The sequence below is a fragment of the Gavia stellata genome, chromosome 3, assembly GCF_030936135.1.
Source record: "Gavia stellata isolate bGavSte3 chromosome 3, bGavSte3.hap2, whole genome shotgun sequence".
Lineage (NCBI taxonomy): Eukaryota > Metazoa > Chordata > Aves > Gaviiformes > Gaviidae > Gavia > Gavia stellata.
Window position 1 is genome coordinate 36,909,102 of NC_082596.1, and position 17,157 is coordinate 36,926,258.

The window sequence follows — 17,157 nt, forward strand, 5'->3', positions numbered from 1 at the left end:
TGCACAGCGTAAGTCTTTTCTTGACCGTTTTGAATATTGGCTCCTTGGCTAATAAAATTTTACCAGTGATTTTGAAAACAAACAATACTATATTATCCCTTTTTTTTAACTCATGAAATAAATATTCCATCAAAGAGACTTTTATGTTTCACAGTGGCAGTTCTCAAATGACCAGCATGGTATCATGTTCAAAACAGGGCACGGTCCATTTTTACAGTAGATTTACTCAATCACAGTTACTAATCGGATTAGTACTGCTTTTATGTCTGACAAATTTTTAAAAGTTGGGGGTCATTAAAGCACTTGCACATAGAGAGTCTGTGGTGCTGGGCTGTGTTTTTCCAGTTAACCATTTCTGCTTTGAAACAATTTTTTTTTTTAATGCGTGTAAAAGCTAAGTTGCTCTTTTAGGTTGCAGTGCCACCCAGCACTTAAATCTATTGCTCAACTCAGCAAAGCACATGCTTATGTATGGAGTTAAGAAAGAACAACAGTTTAAAAGGTAGGAGAGGCTGAGTGCTAGGGAGGGACTCAAGCATGTTACTATCCAAAAAGAAAACATTTACTTACACCTTACTCTTCCCCCTCAACCATATGCAAGAACTAACCTTTATTATCTGAATCACAGCTTTTGATATTATTCCTTCACAATTGCTGTCCAAAATCCTAATAAGAAATATTAGGGTTAGAATTAGCTGTCATGAGCTTGCAAGTGAATTCTCTAAGAAGTTAAGAAGAAACTACATGTACTTCCAAAGGGAGAATTTGGCCATCAAAAGGATGAGTTTGCTCAAGAGGCTAAACCCCAGTGAAGTCAGGGGTTTATTCCAGATCTTGTAGAAGTATAATACAGGCCTTGTATGGATGCTAGGTGTGTATCTCCTACTTCAGCTGTTCTCACAAATTGCACAGGAACGCAACTAGAAACCTTTTACTCATAAAACTATAGGAAGGTCCAACATCCTCTATCAGACAGTTGGCTTAAAGCTCATGCAGAATTAGTCCTGTGTCAAAAAGGAAGCAGACAAAGCAGACAAAGAGTAGAAAATGAAGCCTATTCTTTCATTTCTACTGGAAATTCCCTCCTGGAGCTGGAGGGGGGAGCAGGGGGCATGTGATAACTGTTCCACTAGCTATTGCAGCATTAAAATGGTAGGAGTAGTTCTGACTGGCTCATTGCTGAACAGGCAGAAATGGGATGTAAAATTGGTAAAAAACATACAAAACATTCCAGGTGTCATACAGCACAAAAAGCAACTAACAGTGTCTGTCTTTTCTTGAAACTCAAGTCTATTTTAGTCTTAAAAGACGGTTACCAAAAGTCTGTCGTGCTAGAATCACCACTGATGCTGATATCTGCAAATGTTTCCACTGCTGCCTCGTCCAAATGCATGCGAACAAGCAGCTTTCATACAGCCATTTATTTGCTTTATTTGCTCTAGTTTAGTAAATCTGGAGGGTATAAGCAAAGATTAGGTTTCTTAATGGATAACGAAAAATACGATTTTTAATTTTTTTTTAACATGAATCAATTATGTTAAAAGGATTTCAGTAGAAACAGATGCACTAAAATACAAAATAACTAAAACAAAAATTGAATGAAATGTAGTCTATGTTTGTCCATACTCTCTATAAATACTAACTTCATGACAAAGTGAATGGGTTGGCAACAGCCAAGTGCAAGTCAGGAAATGATCAAATTAAATTTACACACCGAAGGTTACACTCTGTCCCCTGGGTACATGCATTGCTGTGAGATCTTTGATATTAATATCATATGTCATTTTCCAAACAATAAAGTGCAGCAGCATACATTTTTTTAAAAAACTTAATTCACATGTATAAATACCTATACAATGGAGTCTTGCTTCCTGTGTGTCAACTCTCTTCTTTGGAAGGGAAAAATGAAATAAAGATAAAACCTAAAAGCTGAGGTCTCCTCTGCAAGACTGCAAAGCTCTGTTGATCTGTAGAGTAACAATAGTATATAAATAGAAAAATAAAACTAGCTTGCTATTCATTAACAGAGCTATTAGCTAGTCTGAGGAAGAGATTATTAATGCAATTCTGTCTCTTTGCATGGTCAGGGAGCAGTTTCATGTCTTCTCATTGGAAAGCAGGAGAGAAGTCTTGCCTTTGTTCTACCCGAAATCATTAACTCCTCAAGAGTCTCAGAGCTGAACACCATCTGATACCTACAGAGATTGTGCAACTATCACTAATTCCTCAGCACATCACAAATTAGCACAAATAAACTATACAGAGCAACGCACTGACAGAGTTATACAACTTTGAAGGAGTAATAATGTCTATTAACATAAGGCTGCTACTGTGAAGACACTGCAAAATACTGTATAAGCGATGAATAATATTATATTAGATATTATAATATCATATTGTATTGTAATAGAAAGGTCTTCTAGCAAAATTAAGGCTCAATGAGTTTGTGGCATTGATAAGGAAAGGTAAAGATTAATAGATATTCCCAATTAGAAAAAAATATTTTCCTCTGTGGCACAGCAGGTCTTCCAAAGGCTACTATTGAGCAAGTTGCCAAATGCATAAACAAAACCTCCTGGATCAGTAAATTTGTTTTAAAGGAAAACTCAAGAGATATGAAATTGATCTCTATTGTGTTTTGTCAGTGCTAGTTCCTCCACATCTTAAATCTCTTTTAAGGCCCCATGTGAGAACACCAGCACCACTATATACTGTGATTAGAGGGGCAAACTGTCCCAAATAAGTAGTCCTTAAACCGGGGCATGTTGAGAAATACTAATTGTGACCCTGAAGATTCAGGAGCTCTTACATGGGGGCACAAGGAGTAGGTTTCAGACAGAAAGTCACCAGAATTTAAGTGTCTACTGAGACACAAGGTAATTTTAAACTTCTAGAGTAATCAACGGAGACCTAATCAATACAGTCAATGAAGCCAAGAGAGAAATTCACTTTAAGAGGCATGTGTCTCCTAAGGAGAGATGTCTAAAGCTGTTTGAGATGCTCTAGGATACTCAGCACAAAACCAGGAGAGGCTGGGCACAAGACCTACAGAAAAACTTTGTCCTTCAAGAGCAGCAAATGGTTGCCAGATGAAATATCCTGGGACATCTAAAAGGCCACTAGACATACATGATTAGGCAACTGAATCCCATCTGTACTGGATAGCCAGCTGAAGATCTCCCTGAGGAGCTCTAAGTTTATGGACTAGACAGCTAGTCCACATATGCATTCACTGCTAAATTTAGGTAGACACCTAAATCCCATGCATTGTGTCAGTTCCATAGTTCCTAGCTACAAGACCGATGGCCACATACTTCTGGCTGCCTGAGTACATGAGACACTGAGAGCAGAGTAGAGGATAATCTTAGGAGCAGTTACTTGCTGAGCACCAAACAGTGATGACCCTCAGAGAAGAAAAACATTGAAAGCACTAACTTATGCATTTTATGTGTTTAAACTCTTGGCATGTTACTAGTCACACTGTCCCAGTTTATTTATTCTTCTCAAGCAAAAATAAACAACCACAAATCCCCAGGTCTATGACAAGAAAACACTAATAGTATTCATCCATTTCCAGAAACAGATGGGGTAAAAATATTGGCAGTAAAAGTTCATGATAAAGATGATCAAACAATTTGGGGGTAAAGAATTACTATGGGAAGGACCCCACTCCTGGTTCATTTGCTAGGTTGTCTTTAACTCAGTCCAGCAAGCCCTACAGTAGCACAACATATTTCCATCAGCAAGTCAGGAGGAAAGGCATATTTCATGCTCACATCGCTGACCCAGACCTCTGGCTGAAAGTGAGTGATATTGATGCACTCTGGAGCAGGTTTATCTGACTCTTAATCAGAAAGCCATTAGCCTGACACAAGGGTCAAAGTAGGGAGTATAAAATGCACTGATATAGGAGGGATCCATGTGATTTCCAGAAAAGGCTTGGAAAAAGAGAGTCTGTGGCACTTCCTCTAATTATTTTTATTACCATGTTGGACTTCAAAACAGCAGCTCAGGAAAAGAAACAGCAAGGTAAAGCCTTGACCCCACTGAAATCAATGGGAATTTTATTACTGCCCTCAGTAGGACAAAACTTGACTTTTTCCTAAGCTTAAAAGAGTGCCTGCTTGTTTTCAGCATATAAATATTGCAAGATGGGCAGGGATTTCAGTGAGACTGAGAAATCTCCCTCTGATCTCCTGTGCAAACCAGAGGCTGTCAAATCAAAAACATTGGCTTAGCCTGTTCCTGCTGGGTACGCTTCCCTCGTGTCTGTCAGGGCCCTGACTGCACAAATTGGCTTTAATTGCCCAGACCAGCCTCACCTGGGACCCCCACCACACCTTCTGCCCATGGGCTCAGGAGCCCCATTTAAGTTTGGCCCCGGGTTGCCAACTGGTTTTCCTGGATAGGTACTGGGCCTGTGTGCTAGGTAGCTTTCTCGCTAACTCTATTTCTAGCTGCAACTCCTGGATGGACATCAGACCTGGGCAGCAGCCTTGTCTCTTGTCCTGTCTCCAGTGTTTCTGACTGGTATCCCTGGCTGGACTTTGGACCTAAACCATTACTTTGGCTTGTCAGGGACAGTCAGCTGAAACTATCAGCAGCAGCAGGACCCTGTTCAGGTACTGTGGGACTGTGGCTCGGTTACACAAGTAACAAATGATAATCATGGCCTGTTTTCTAAGGAGAGGAAGAGTAGTCATCATTGCTCCTCTGCTGCTCTGCTTAATTTCTATCTCTCTAATATGATACCAAAAGAGTTAGATTCAGCTATTGGAACTGAAGTGTTCAAACCACTGTGTTTCCCATTTTTAATTTGTTTTGATGTTTTTACACTGACAGTGTGGTAGGTGGTTACTCATCTGTCCTTAATGTAGCTAGGGTGCTGCTAGCAATCCGTTCTTTTTAGAAGTTTAAAGTAATCATTAACAAATTAGACCTGGATGCTTATTAAGATGTGGATCTCTGCACACCCAGTTTCCTGTCACAGTGCAACACTAACAGCATATCAAAAATTCTGGATGATAAATTCCAATAGCTACATTATATGAAAAACCCACTACCAGTGGCAGTGCTCCATCTCCAGGTTCTGTTCTTCCATCCCCTATACTTGTACTGGACTGAAGGTAAGCATCTTTTAGACTGGTGGTGAGGAATTGGGATAAGCTTGTGATAAAATTGTACCTATATTTAATAGCCCTCAAATAATTTTTATTCTGTGGGGGTTTTCTTGTTTGTTCCCCTCCAGTGGCTGAGTAAACTCACACAATCTCTTAACATCCGCTATATCTATGGAACGAGCTTTCATAGCGTACAAAAATCTCTCCTTTTGTTTTGAAAATGGCACAACTGTTTTATTTGATGCCCCCTTCTTATATCACTGCAGATAAGTAAACAGGGAGTGGCTATTTCCTTTTCTGTATCAATAGCAATTTTGTAGACCTGTAGTATATCACCTTTCAGTTCACTCTAGTATGAAGAGTTTTGATATAATTTGTTCTTTTTTGTGAAAGTTGTGGAATAGCTTTGATCGTGTTTGTCTCCCTATAGGTATCTTTTGTAATCATACTGCATTCTTTTTCTGAGATGAGGAAATAAGAACTGCATACAATATTTGAGGTCAGCACATTGTGGAGTTGTAGAATGGTGTAATATTGCTGTAAAAATAATCCATTCATAGAAGTGTTGAGAAACAAAATGTTATCTCAGATTGGAGTTCAACTGCAGCTCTTCTGGCTTAAAGAGGACCAGGCCTACAGTTCATCTACAAAGGCAAGTGATTTACTCAGTAACACAAGGAATTTTAAACAACTTAAACTGCCATCATTTAAATTATTATCCCATTCAGTCAAACAACTGATCAACCCTTGATCTGTTGGACCAAGTCTTGGGTAATAGGGGATTGAAATAGTCTTCTGTAATAATCCAGAGATTCCTACATAATCCTAGGATAATTATAATTCCTCAGGTAAATCCAAACCCTCAGACTGTATTTATGTACTTAACCTTCACTCCTTAGCTACAGATGTGCTCAAGCCCATGAGTTGAATACCTCACTAGAACTTCTCGGGCTACTTGCTAGCTCCACTGAACTTTCATTTGGGGGAACTAGGCCAATTTAACCACAGAAGCAAAACAAAAGAAGCTAACAATTCCTTATTCCACACTCTAACTGACGTAGGTAACACTGATGCCACTTTTTCCATATGGCAACTTTTCTAAAAAATTTTAATGTTCAAGTTCCTGTTACCTGACCTTTTCAGGCTGACACTGGTTAAACAAAGAGCCTGACTTGATAGGACAGGTTGGGTTGAAAACATGCCATTACCTGTGTTGTAAATGTTTGTGGATAAAAAGATAAATTCTACTGCTGGCTTTGTCAACCTCCCATCTTTGTAAGCCAAGGGAAAAAGAAAACCTTGACAGTTAGAGGGGGAGTAGGGAGTAGAATGGAGTGACAAAATGTTGCAAAAAAAAATTAGTATGTGAAATTATTTTTGTCCCTTTATTATATTCTTTTCTTTAATAATCACTTAGACAATTAAATCTCCAAAATGGAGAATGCTTTCTTCACAAACTGAACTTCTGACATTATTACCATGCAAGGAAATCATCATACTGTGCCCTGATGCCTGCTTGAAAGATTGCGAAGTCTTTTTAGTAATTCGGCTAAGAATGTGTTTCTAATGGAAACTGTTTTCCAAATGAAAATAGAGACTAGATAAAGACAATCAACTGCATGATGAATGCTAGAACTGCTGATTAATAGTTTATGCATGAAGTAGATTAGTTGGTAGGCAACAGACCAAGGATGTCAAGGAAGGATTAGGAAAATGAAAAGCAGCCCCCACATTTATGGTTGCTTATACAGTAAACAATACTGCCCCTCCCAGCACAGCAACCACAATCTGTGTTCATTATATATATGAAGATTTTGTGGTGCTTCTTGCTATTTTTGTTAGTATTATGTTTGCTCTGCTTGTTATACCAGAAGACATCATTGGCAGAGATGCTCTTTTCACAGTCAGCTATATTGCTTAGAGTCATAGGAGTAAAATATTTAAGACGAAACAAAGACAGATTATACAGATGTACATAAACCAGCCTATAGGAACATACAGTTAAGTTAAAAAGGAGAGATGTCAGAGATTCTGGAGTTACAGACCCAAACCTGTCCATCTGCATGGGGATGTGGGGATATTTTGGCTGAAGCCCAGAGGCCCTTACTGACTTTTACACAGCAGCGTATCCAGACGAACAAACTCTGGGCCCAAGGTATTCATGAAGCAGCTCTCTGCAATACACTTCTTAATGCCTCCTTTCACAGAGGTTTAGAGGCGGTCCCCATGCCCCTGCCTTCGCAGCATGGTCAGTCTGCAGCTCGTGTGGACACCTCAGACAATGAAGATGTGACTATTCAACCTGACTCTACAGGAAGTTACAGGAATAGCAATCTTAGAAAGGGTCCTGTGGAGCAATATGTAGGCTGGGATTTTTCACAAACCATATAAATGAGGAAGACTACATCAGGCTTTTTTTTGTTAATATTTAGGTGTTGAAAGCCTTGTAAAAGCTACAGATCTTTCTGGCAATTGGGTCCATGTTATGTTTACCAATTTTAGCTAGAAATGCTAAGTACTGTAGCCTGCTCGTGTGTCACAATGCTATTTCAGGATCTGGGGGCTTTTCATGGTGTGCTTCCTTTTTCAGGTTCTCCCAGCCCAAAATTCCAAACTATAGCTACATTTATCATGTGATAACCTCTGGCAATAATGAAATGTAGACAGGAATTGCATTTCTTACCTCATTTTCCCTGGTTATTCAAGATACTATGTGATAGGAATTATTTTTTTGTTAAATACTTTTGATTGCTGCTTTTCTATAGTTACAGAAATTCCCCAAATGCAGTCCTGTTACAGCTGCAACATACAGCAATGTTCCTGGCTTGGAAGCCACGTTGCTGTCTGAAAATATTTCCACTTCGCTTATTACCAGTACTCTTTGAAGATTATCACTGTCAAAAATAGGGTTTTTAAAATGTTCCTGGTTTTGTTTTGTTTGCTGACCTGCAGATGACTTGACGCCACTTCTGTCTGTCCAGATGTAGTATACTAACTTCTGAATGTTGTAGCTGACTGTTCCCTGAAGTTCAGATGACAGAGGACAACCCTTTTAGCTGGGGGAAATTTGGATGGATATGAAAGAAGGTGGAAGGGCAAATGAAGACCTTTGCACCTGTTCAGATAAGCCACTAATTCAAATACATTTTCAATTGATTATAGATCAAAGAATGGTCAGCAGAACTAACTAGCATGTTCCAACATAGTGTGTCATCTTATTTCATCTTACTAACACCCCAGCTGGCTCTAGGTGGCCCTCCTTGAGCAGAAGGGTTGGACCAGATCACTTCCAGAGGTCCCTTCCAGCCTCAGCTCTTCTGTAATTGTGACACAGCTGGACAGAAAGAGAAGTCATCATAAGTAACAAAATTATGTCAGGGTCAGAAGTACAGCAGTGGCATTGGTGTAGGCATTGGAGGATTGAGAAAACACATAAAAGCATGAAGGAGCTGGACAAGATCTGGGAAAATGAGGATGAGTGCACAGAAGCAGTAAAATGGCTGAAACGGGAGATTGACAGCCTGCCTTAGATAGGAAGGATGGGTGGAAAAGACACTGGAAAAAAGCTCCCGAAAACAGTGTTAGAGAACCTCTGGTATAGAGAGAGATGGACTATACAACATTTCTCATCTGAAAGAAGAGGGGAGGCTGCATGGCATCATAACGTGTGGATGGGACACTGACACACAAAGGAAAAAGATCACAGAATCATAGAATTGTTTAGGTTGGAAAAGACCTTTAAGATCATCAGGTCCAACCATTAACCTAACACTGCTAAGCCCACCACTAAACCATGCCCCCGAGCGCCTCATCCACACATCTTTTAAATACCTCCAGGGATGGGGACTCAACCACCTCCCTGGGCAGCCTGTTCCAGTGTCTGACAACCCCTTCAGTGAAGAAAATTTTCTCTAATATCCAATCTAAACCTCCCGTGGTGCAACTTGAGGCCATTTCCTCTCGTCCTATCACTTGTCACTTGGGAGAAGAGACCATCAACCACCTTGCTACAACCTGCTTTCAGGTAGTTGTAGAGAGCAATAAGGTCTCCCCTCAGCCTCCTCTTCTCCAGGCTAAACAACCCCAGCTCTCTTAGCCACCCCTCATAAGACTTTGTTGCCCTTCTCTGGACATGCTCCAGAACCTCTAGGCTTTTCCTGTAGCGAGGGGCCCAAAACGGAACACAGTGTTTGAGGTGTAGCCTCACCAGTGCTGAGTACAGGGGGACAATCACCTCTCTACTCCTGCTGGCCACACTATTTCTGATATGAGCCAGGATGCTGTTGGCCTTCTTGGCCACCTGGGCACACTGCTGGCTCATATTCAGCTGGCTGTCAATCAACACCCCCAGGTCTTTTTCCTCCAGGCAGCTTTCCAGCCACTCTTCCCCAAGCCTGTAGCGTTGCATGGGGTTGTTGTGGCCAAAGTGTAGGACTCAGCACTTGGCCTTATTGAACCTCCTACAATTGGCCTCGGACCATCAATCCAGCCTGTCTGGATCCCTCTGCAGAGCCTTCCTACTCTCAAGCAGATCAACGCTCCCACCCAACTTGGTGTTGTCTGCAAACTTACTGAGGTTGCACTCAATCCCCTCATCCAGGTCATTGATAAAGCTATTAAAGAGAACAGGCCCCAATACTGAGCCCTTGGGAACGCCATTTGTGACTGGCCACCAACTGGATTTAACTCCATTCACCACAGATGTGGAAAAGTAGTCCATGTATGTACAATAATCAGGCCTGCAGCAGCAAGGGAACCACACAACACTCAGATTATCTTTAGATAAGCAGCAGGGGAGATGCATAGCAGAAGAGTCTCATTTCAGGTCACTTCTCTGGCTGCACAGCCAGGTTCTGCCCCTTTCCTCCTATGAGATAGCTTGGCTCCTGCCCTCTCTACAGGCACAAGCAGGGAAGTAATGGAGACTGACCTGAAAAAGGGGTTCTATGCTGGAACAGGGCAGGGACTAACCTGCCTCTTCTTCCTCTCTCCCCCACACCTTGGTCCCACTTAGGTTGTGTCCAAAATCCTGTTGCTGTTTGGCCTCCCCATGCATAGACTGCCTGGGTGGCAGGCAAAGGTCCTTATCAGTGAACAGCAGCAGCAGAGCTAACTCCTGAAGAAGAACCAGGTAGGCCTTAATAGAAAATGAAGCAGTGACAGGGACAAGTTATGGGCAAGTCTCTTCTGAAATCATTTAATTGCTTGTGATTTCAAGATATACCATGATAGAAGATGATGTTGTATGTGCTGTCTTCTCAAGCTGTGCTCTGACTGCCAGATGATAAAGCAATGGTAAGTTGACTTGCTGAGAACCTGCTTCTAGAGCTCAGTAGGCAGTAGGAGAATCCAGTCTTCTAAAATTTATGAAACATGCTTTTTTTTTTTAGCATGGTACCATATTGGATTGATCAATTTATTCCCCTGAGCAACACCCATCAACTTCCTGAGATCAGGTACAGTAAACTGTATCAGTAACCACAGATTCTCTCTAATCTACTGCTGAGAAAACCGTTTTTTAAAACAAAAATTCAGATGGAGGTCTTAAATCATGTAGAATTCTTGGCTCAGTGTATGGCTGTCTGACACATACAAAAGATACCACTGACACAATATTGTTGGGACTTTTGTAAGCAGCAAATAAATCATTGCTTTGACAGTCACCCGTTTGCACATTTTATTGATAAATGGAAGCTGGAAGTGGAAGACTTAGTATTTTAGTGGGATTCTGCTGCTTTCTTCCTAAGTGGTTGAGCTGAAAACTCACTCCATCCTTTCTCAAAACACCCAAGCATAAGAAGCCATTAACCAGCAAACAAGGGGCCACCCACCTTACATGTGGAGCTTGGTAACTGCTGAGCCTCAGAGGTCCAGCCCATTTTGGTGGGGTGAAAACAATTATTGCCCATGACAAGGCCTGCAAGTTATTCATTTCTATTCTCCTATGCACAATCTCTCATTACCAAAAAAAACCCCCTTGTGTTTTTGTGTTTTGTTTTTCTTTCTGACTGAGGAAGGCCACACCCAGCTGCTTTAACTATACTTCTAAATACATGCATGTAAACATTATTTCTTTGGCTGGGAGAACATAAGTGAGAGAAGGCTTTTGGGGTTTTCATTTCTTTTTTTCAAAGAAAGGCATAAATTAGTTACTGATAGCTACAATTGTTGTTCAAGTCTGATTATAATTATAGGCAGTAAATCACTAATTATAATTTTATATTCATTTTTTTCACACAATAGTCATTCTTGTTTGAAACTGCCATACTTATTTCTTTTTATAAAATTCCCCAGACTCTTCAACAGAACACAGTAGAAATGGACATGTAACTTGAAAAACAACTTTGCTTACATTATGATTTTTTTAAAAGCTGTTGATTATGATAACTGTTTGCCAAATTGCAAGCTCATTAGCCTATGCAAATTGTGATAGTGTCATTTAAGAAGTTGTTTATACGGGACTTCTTCCATATGATGTGGCCTAGCCTGTTTTCCTTAGTGTTTATCTAACTGTGTCATTCAGCTTTGCAGACTATAAGGTCACACTCAATTAAGATCATGTAGTTGATGCCATGGTAGAGAACCCAGGGAAAATTCACCAGGGGTAAGTTCCTTCCACTTTTCTTCTCAAGTAAGAAAATGTTATAGGGTCATGTTAGCAATTTGCACCTAAGCAAAACCTAATACAAGTTGGTATACATTTAACTTTAAAATACTTGAGATGGTTGCTTACTACACTGAAGACATTAATACTAAGTTTCAGAGGAAGGTTACTTATTTCAACATGCTATTCAGAAATGGTCCAAAGGCTTTCATAAGGCAGTCTGAAATGCTAAATGTAAGCATTATGCAGAAGAAGCAAATGAGATTCAAAGGATCTCAGAATCTCAGAGAAGTCCATGTCTATAGGAGAAAGAAGATGCATTCCCACCATTCAGTTTCTAGCTTTTCAATGGTTGAAATAGCCAACTAATATCCCTATGCTCCCTACACAGATAATCTGAAGAAAGATTCTTACTGATAATTTGCTGGCGTTCTGCTACATGTCATAGAATTACTATGCAAAGGGTCAGTTATATCACCTAATTTTATCTACCTAAACTGCATCCTATTGATGTTCCTTCTGTAGTCAATGGGAAAGGGCACCTCTGAAGGAAGATTCATCACATCCTGAATACGTGGCAGGGTAGACAGGATGACAGTCCTCTGGGTGTGATTTTTTTTTTTTTTTTTTTTCTCCATTGATTGTAGAGGACCCTATACAACTTAACATCCAATTTGAACTAATTGTGCATGGCAGAAAACTGAAATAAATACCAACCTACAAGTAAGGGTACCAATACCACTCAGATAATGCTGCCACACTCCAGTGACTGTGGCGAAGCAGCACAGAGCTACACGAGGTACTGTTTTGCTGCTTTGGAGGGCTGACAAAAGCCACTGACAGGTGACTAAGACTTATCCTTTTAAATCTAAGTTTAGGAATGACTATAGCCTGGCAAAACACAGCCCAAAACAGCTTGGAAGAGACCTGTAGTATGTAATCTTTCTGCGTTGTTGTACCTATTGTATGAAACCAGAGCCCAGATTACAAAAATACTTTCTTCTCACTCTATCTTTTCATGCGATTCAAACAGTGTAACAAAGACCTGATGGTTTACAAAACTATCAACAGCATGCAGTCTCCGCCATGGCAGTGTCATGTATCCCCACACAGCATAACTTCAACCAGGCAAATGCATTTCTTCTCTCAGTTCAATAATGCAAGGTTCACTAAAGATTCACATCTTCACATAGGACATCATAATTTTGGAAAACCCCAAACATACACATAGCAAACCATAAAAAGCCAATGGTGTGTGTTTTCCTGAAGTCTCTCAAACTTTTATGCGAACACCCAGCCAAATTCTGATGACTAAACATTTGCCATTGAAGTGGAAAAACTGTTTTCTAGATCATGGGCTGAATATTGACGGAAGCAAATCTTTGAAGGAAGCCAGGAGCTGAACTTCGTCTTACAGTGAAAATCAAACTTCCAAAGGCGGAAGAGCAGATAAGACAATGCTTCTGCACAAAAATATTTGTGCCACAGTGCATTGAATGTAAGTCACTGAAAGTCATGATGTCATAAAAAAAGACAAAAACTGTAATTATGATATAAAAATAGGATTATAGCTCATGGACTCAAGAAGTAATCCATCTGATACACTCAGCAGTAGCTAGAGTACTGCATAAAGATATTGGTCCTGCGCTTCAAGGAGCACATGGTCAACTGGAAGAGAAAGCAGGAGGAAGGATCGCCAGTCTAGAAGACAAGATGTACGTGATTAAGTGGTTTCATGTGTTTGACACTCAGAAAAGTCTGAGAACATGATAATGATCTTCAAATATGTAAAATACTGCTTCACAGCAGAAGAAAACCATCTGCTCTGCAAGGCAGGGAGGACAACAAGGGGCTCAGACTGCATTAAAGAGGCTGGACATAGGAGGCTTCTGACTGACAAGAGTGTGTAGATCTGGGGGAGATTACCTGGGACATTGTGTTTTTCAGAACCAGTTAGAAAACTTCTGCCAGGAGTGGCACAAGCACAGTGGTCCTGCTGTAGGACAAACTACAAAATTACGTTTAAGGTTCCTTTCTGCTCTACTACAGTATAACACACTTCAAGTTTGACCGAATCTGTGGAGTATGCTACGTGGAAAATGGCTGAAAAACACCAGCTCCCACTGTCTCTATTTGCTATGCCTTCCTCTTTGTCTTCATACCTTCATCTTTGCAAGTGACCTTCAAACGTGTAGCTTTGTCATTCACTTTCTCACAGCAGCCAGGAACTGTCCATGGACATTTAGCCCTCGATTTTCAGCAGTTGACCTACTCCCCACAGAGCAAAATGGCTAACCATCTCTTTTCCAAGATGTTTGTAGGCTCCCATTTAAAAATACCTGTGCTTAATCAGAGAGACTTAAGATCACTTACAAGTGCTGAGCAGACAAAGCACTACAGAACTTTAGTACCAACTTTTTGTTGCATTCTTGTTGCAACAGATATATATTCTTCTAAGTATTGTCATTTGGACAAAGTGCCAGTAAGTAGTAACAATAATGGTAATGATGATGAAGATTTTGTATTGAGATTAGCAAAATCACACTAGAGTTTCTGAGGCATGAATGTGTCTTGAAACACTTCCTATCCTTTCTCATTCTGCTCTGTTATTTACAGCTGTGTTCACTGTCAGAAATAAAAACAGTATGCTAAAAATAGAAACGTATATGGAAACCAACAAATGATCATAGGAAGGCCAGTGCAGTTTGTAGTTTCAACAGGTGTTTCAGCAGGCTAAGGTAAGTTTGAAGCATCACTCCCTATCCCACCAAGGTCTACATTTTGCTAAGCTAATGAATGTAAGAGTTGCACAGTGGGAATCTTCAGTGTGACTTGTATTTTTTATATGTTAGCTAATTGGAGGTAAAAGAAGAAAAATTTTTGGTGAGGATGGATTCCAAGGGGTTATCTGTACTCCATTCAAATATTGATTGTACAGCCCATCTACTTTGCTATTTTTCAATTAAAAATCTATAAAATGAAACTAAAGCGCTAGGAAGTGGAGAAGAGCACAAAGAAGTAGAACAGGAAAATTCTTCAGCTGGAATGAATGATAAGTACATGTATTGCCTCAGGTTCAGACAAGAGAAGTTGTTTAATCTCTTGAAGCTTATCTTTTTTTTGAAGAATATACACATAGTGAAAACTGGGGGCAGAATGTAGGTAAGCCTAAAACCAGATACCTTTGAGCTGTGTGCATGCTTCTACACTGCATAATAAAAATGAGACATCTTAGTTTTGAAACCGCCTTTGAGATGTAAGACTCCATGGTAGAAAAAAGAGCTAGTACGTTAATCTCTAAATATACAAAGGTTAATGTTTGGGCTTGGGGCTTTTAGAAATAAATATGTATAGTACCAGTAACAAGCAAGAGGTGGAACTCAGTACTCTGAAGGGTTAAAGTGAACTTTAGTCTTCCACTGATCACCCTCTGGTACTGTGTCTTCATAAATTTCCCCTGTTTATGGAGTGTTTTTGATGGCAGGCAATTCTTTGTTGAAAGTTAAGTGCTCTTTTATATGAATAAATAAAGAAGGCTTTGGTTTGAATGAATACATTATTTTGACAAATGTTTATTGGAAACCCAATTATGGCTTCATAAATCAGTGCTATCTGTGGTACATCAGGTGAGCTCACCAATGCCATCAAATGGCACGTTGAATATTAGTAGGGTAATTAAAACAATCCTGTTGAATGTTGTCCCTCTTAGCCAGGTCTGACAGTAGTCAAAACAGGAAGAAATTGTTTATTATTTTTATTTAACTTATTAAAATACTTCTTGTAAGATGTAATGGAAGCACTTAACAAAAAAGAAAAAAAACATTTGTTTTCAATTTGCAGTTAGATTAAAATGACAAGGTCAGGCACAATGCATGAACTGAGTGGCAGCTGAATTTTAAGAGTAGTTGGGGAACAGAAAGGATATGCATGAAGTCTATTGTTTGAACTTTACACCTAAGTGAAGTGGGGCTTTGCTTGTTTTGTCTGAAGTGGTCACTGATGATATGAAATGTGTCTAGAATTAACTCCTGTGCTTCCTTGTCCTCCCTGCTCCCTGCTACAGTGATTCTGAGTTAGAATGACCAAATTAATTATAAGCCATTTTCATAACTATGAAAATGAAGGGAATCAAGGGAAAACTGTGAACTCAAGGTCAAGGAGAAAGGGAGGATGTTAAAGTTGAAAATAAATAAATAAAAGTATACAGGGGACAATCTAAAAGGAATTCCCATCTCTTGAGGCCCTCTCACTGATGACAGCAAAATGGAGACATTTGCAGTATCTGTGGCAGGACACTAGAGATCTGTTTAAGCTTTATGAAAAGAATCTGCATGATTTCCCAGTTTTAGGATATGGCTAAATTTATATCCACTAGGACTTAGAAGCATAAAATAGGGATTGACACTTAAGTAATTGGGTTTGGTGTGTATTTGTATTAGTGTGACATAAATAGCCACATAGATGCCTTTCTTAGCAACTCAACTTCAGTATAGCATTCTTCTCAGTGGCACAGAAGAAGGAATGAGGAGACATAAGGAGAACAACAGAAGGCAGCACAACATTCAGCTTTTCTCCCATGAAAGAAAATGAGTGTTAGGAGTTGGCCAGAGAGATGGCAATGAAATACTTTCACTTGGAATTTGTCAGTTCACTGAAAGGGAAAAAAAAATCACCAGGACAAATTTGTTTTGCTTCACCAGAAACTAATCTTCCTCCAGAGCAACTCAGGCTTCAGATTTCTGGCATCTGGCAGCAGGCAGACAACCTAGAGGACCCAGGGCTGAAACTCCCACACTAGGACTTCTCAGAAGTTCATATTTCCCCAGAGATCTGCTTCTCAGATAATGTACAAAGTTGAGGTCTTCTTCCAAATAATGGTGAGACAAAATTTTGTGATTTTCTGCAAGACAGAGATCATATTCTCCCTTTTCCACACTATCTTACCCTAGTCTGTTCTCAGGATTTCAGACGAACAAACAATAAAAGTGTGGGAAGCAATATAGGGATAGCCTTCACTATTTAGGATCCTATTTTTTCATAGCAAAACAAGAGTACATTCAACCTAAAACCAGGCATGCATTTTGCTGCCAAAGGCACCATCACTAGTAATAAATACTCTGTAGATAAAGGAGACAGAACTTAGGCTAATCATGGTCCATGAAGCAGGATAGAGCCTTAGGCTTTTTCTCTTACCTAAGCAGCCTTTCCAGGGTAAACAAATCTCTTTTCCAGAGTAGAGAGAAGTGAAGGTACTGCTTTATATATTCATTTCAGGAAAACTATTGCTTAAGTCTCATGGATTGTGCTTTTTTACGTCTTAACTTCTGGACCCACATTCTAAGTGGATTTTCTTAGTGGATCTTCTTAGACTTACAAAATGTCGTATGTTGTTTCAAAGTCCAGATGAAGCCACAGATCCAAAGAAATATCAGC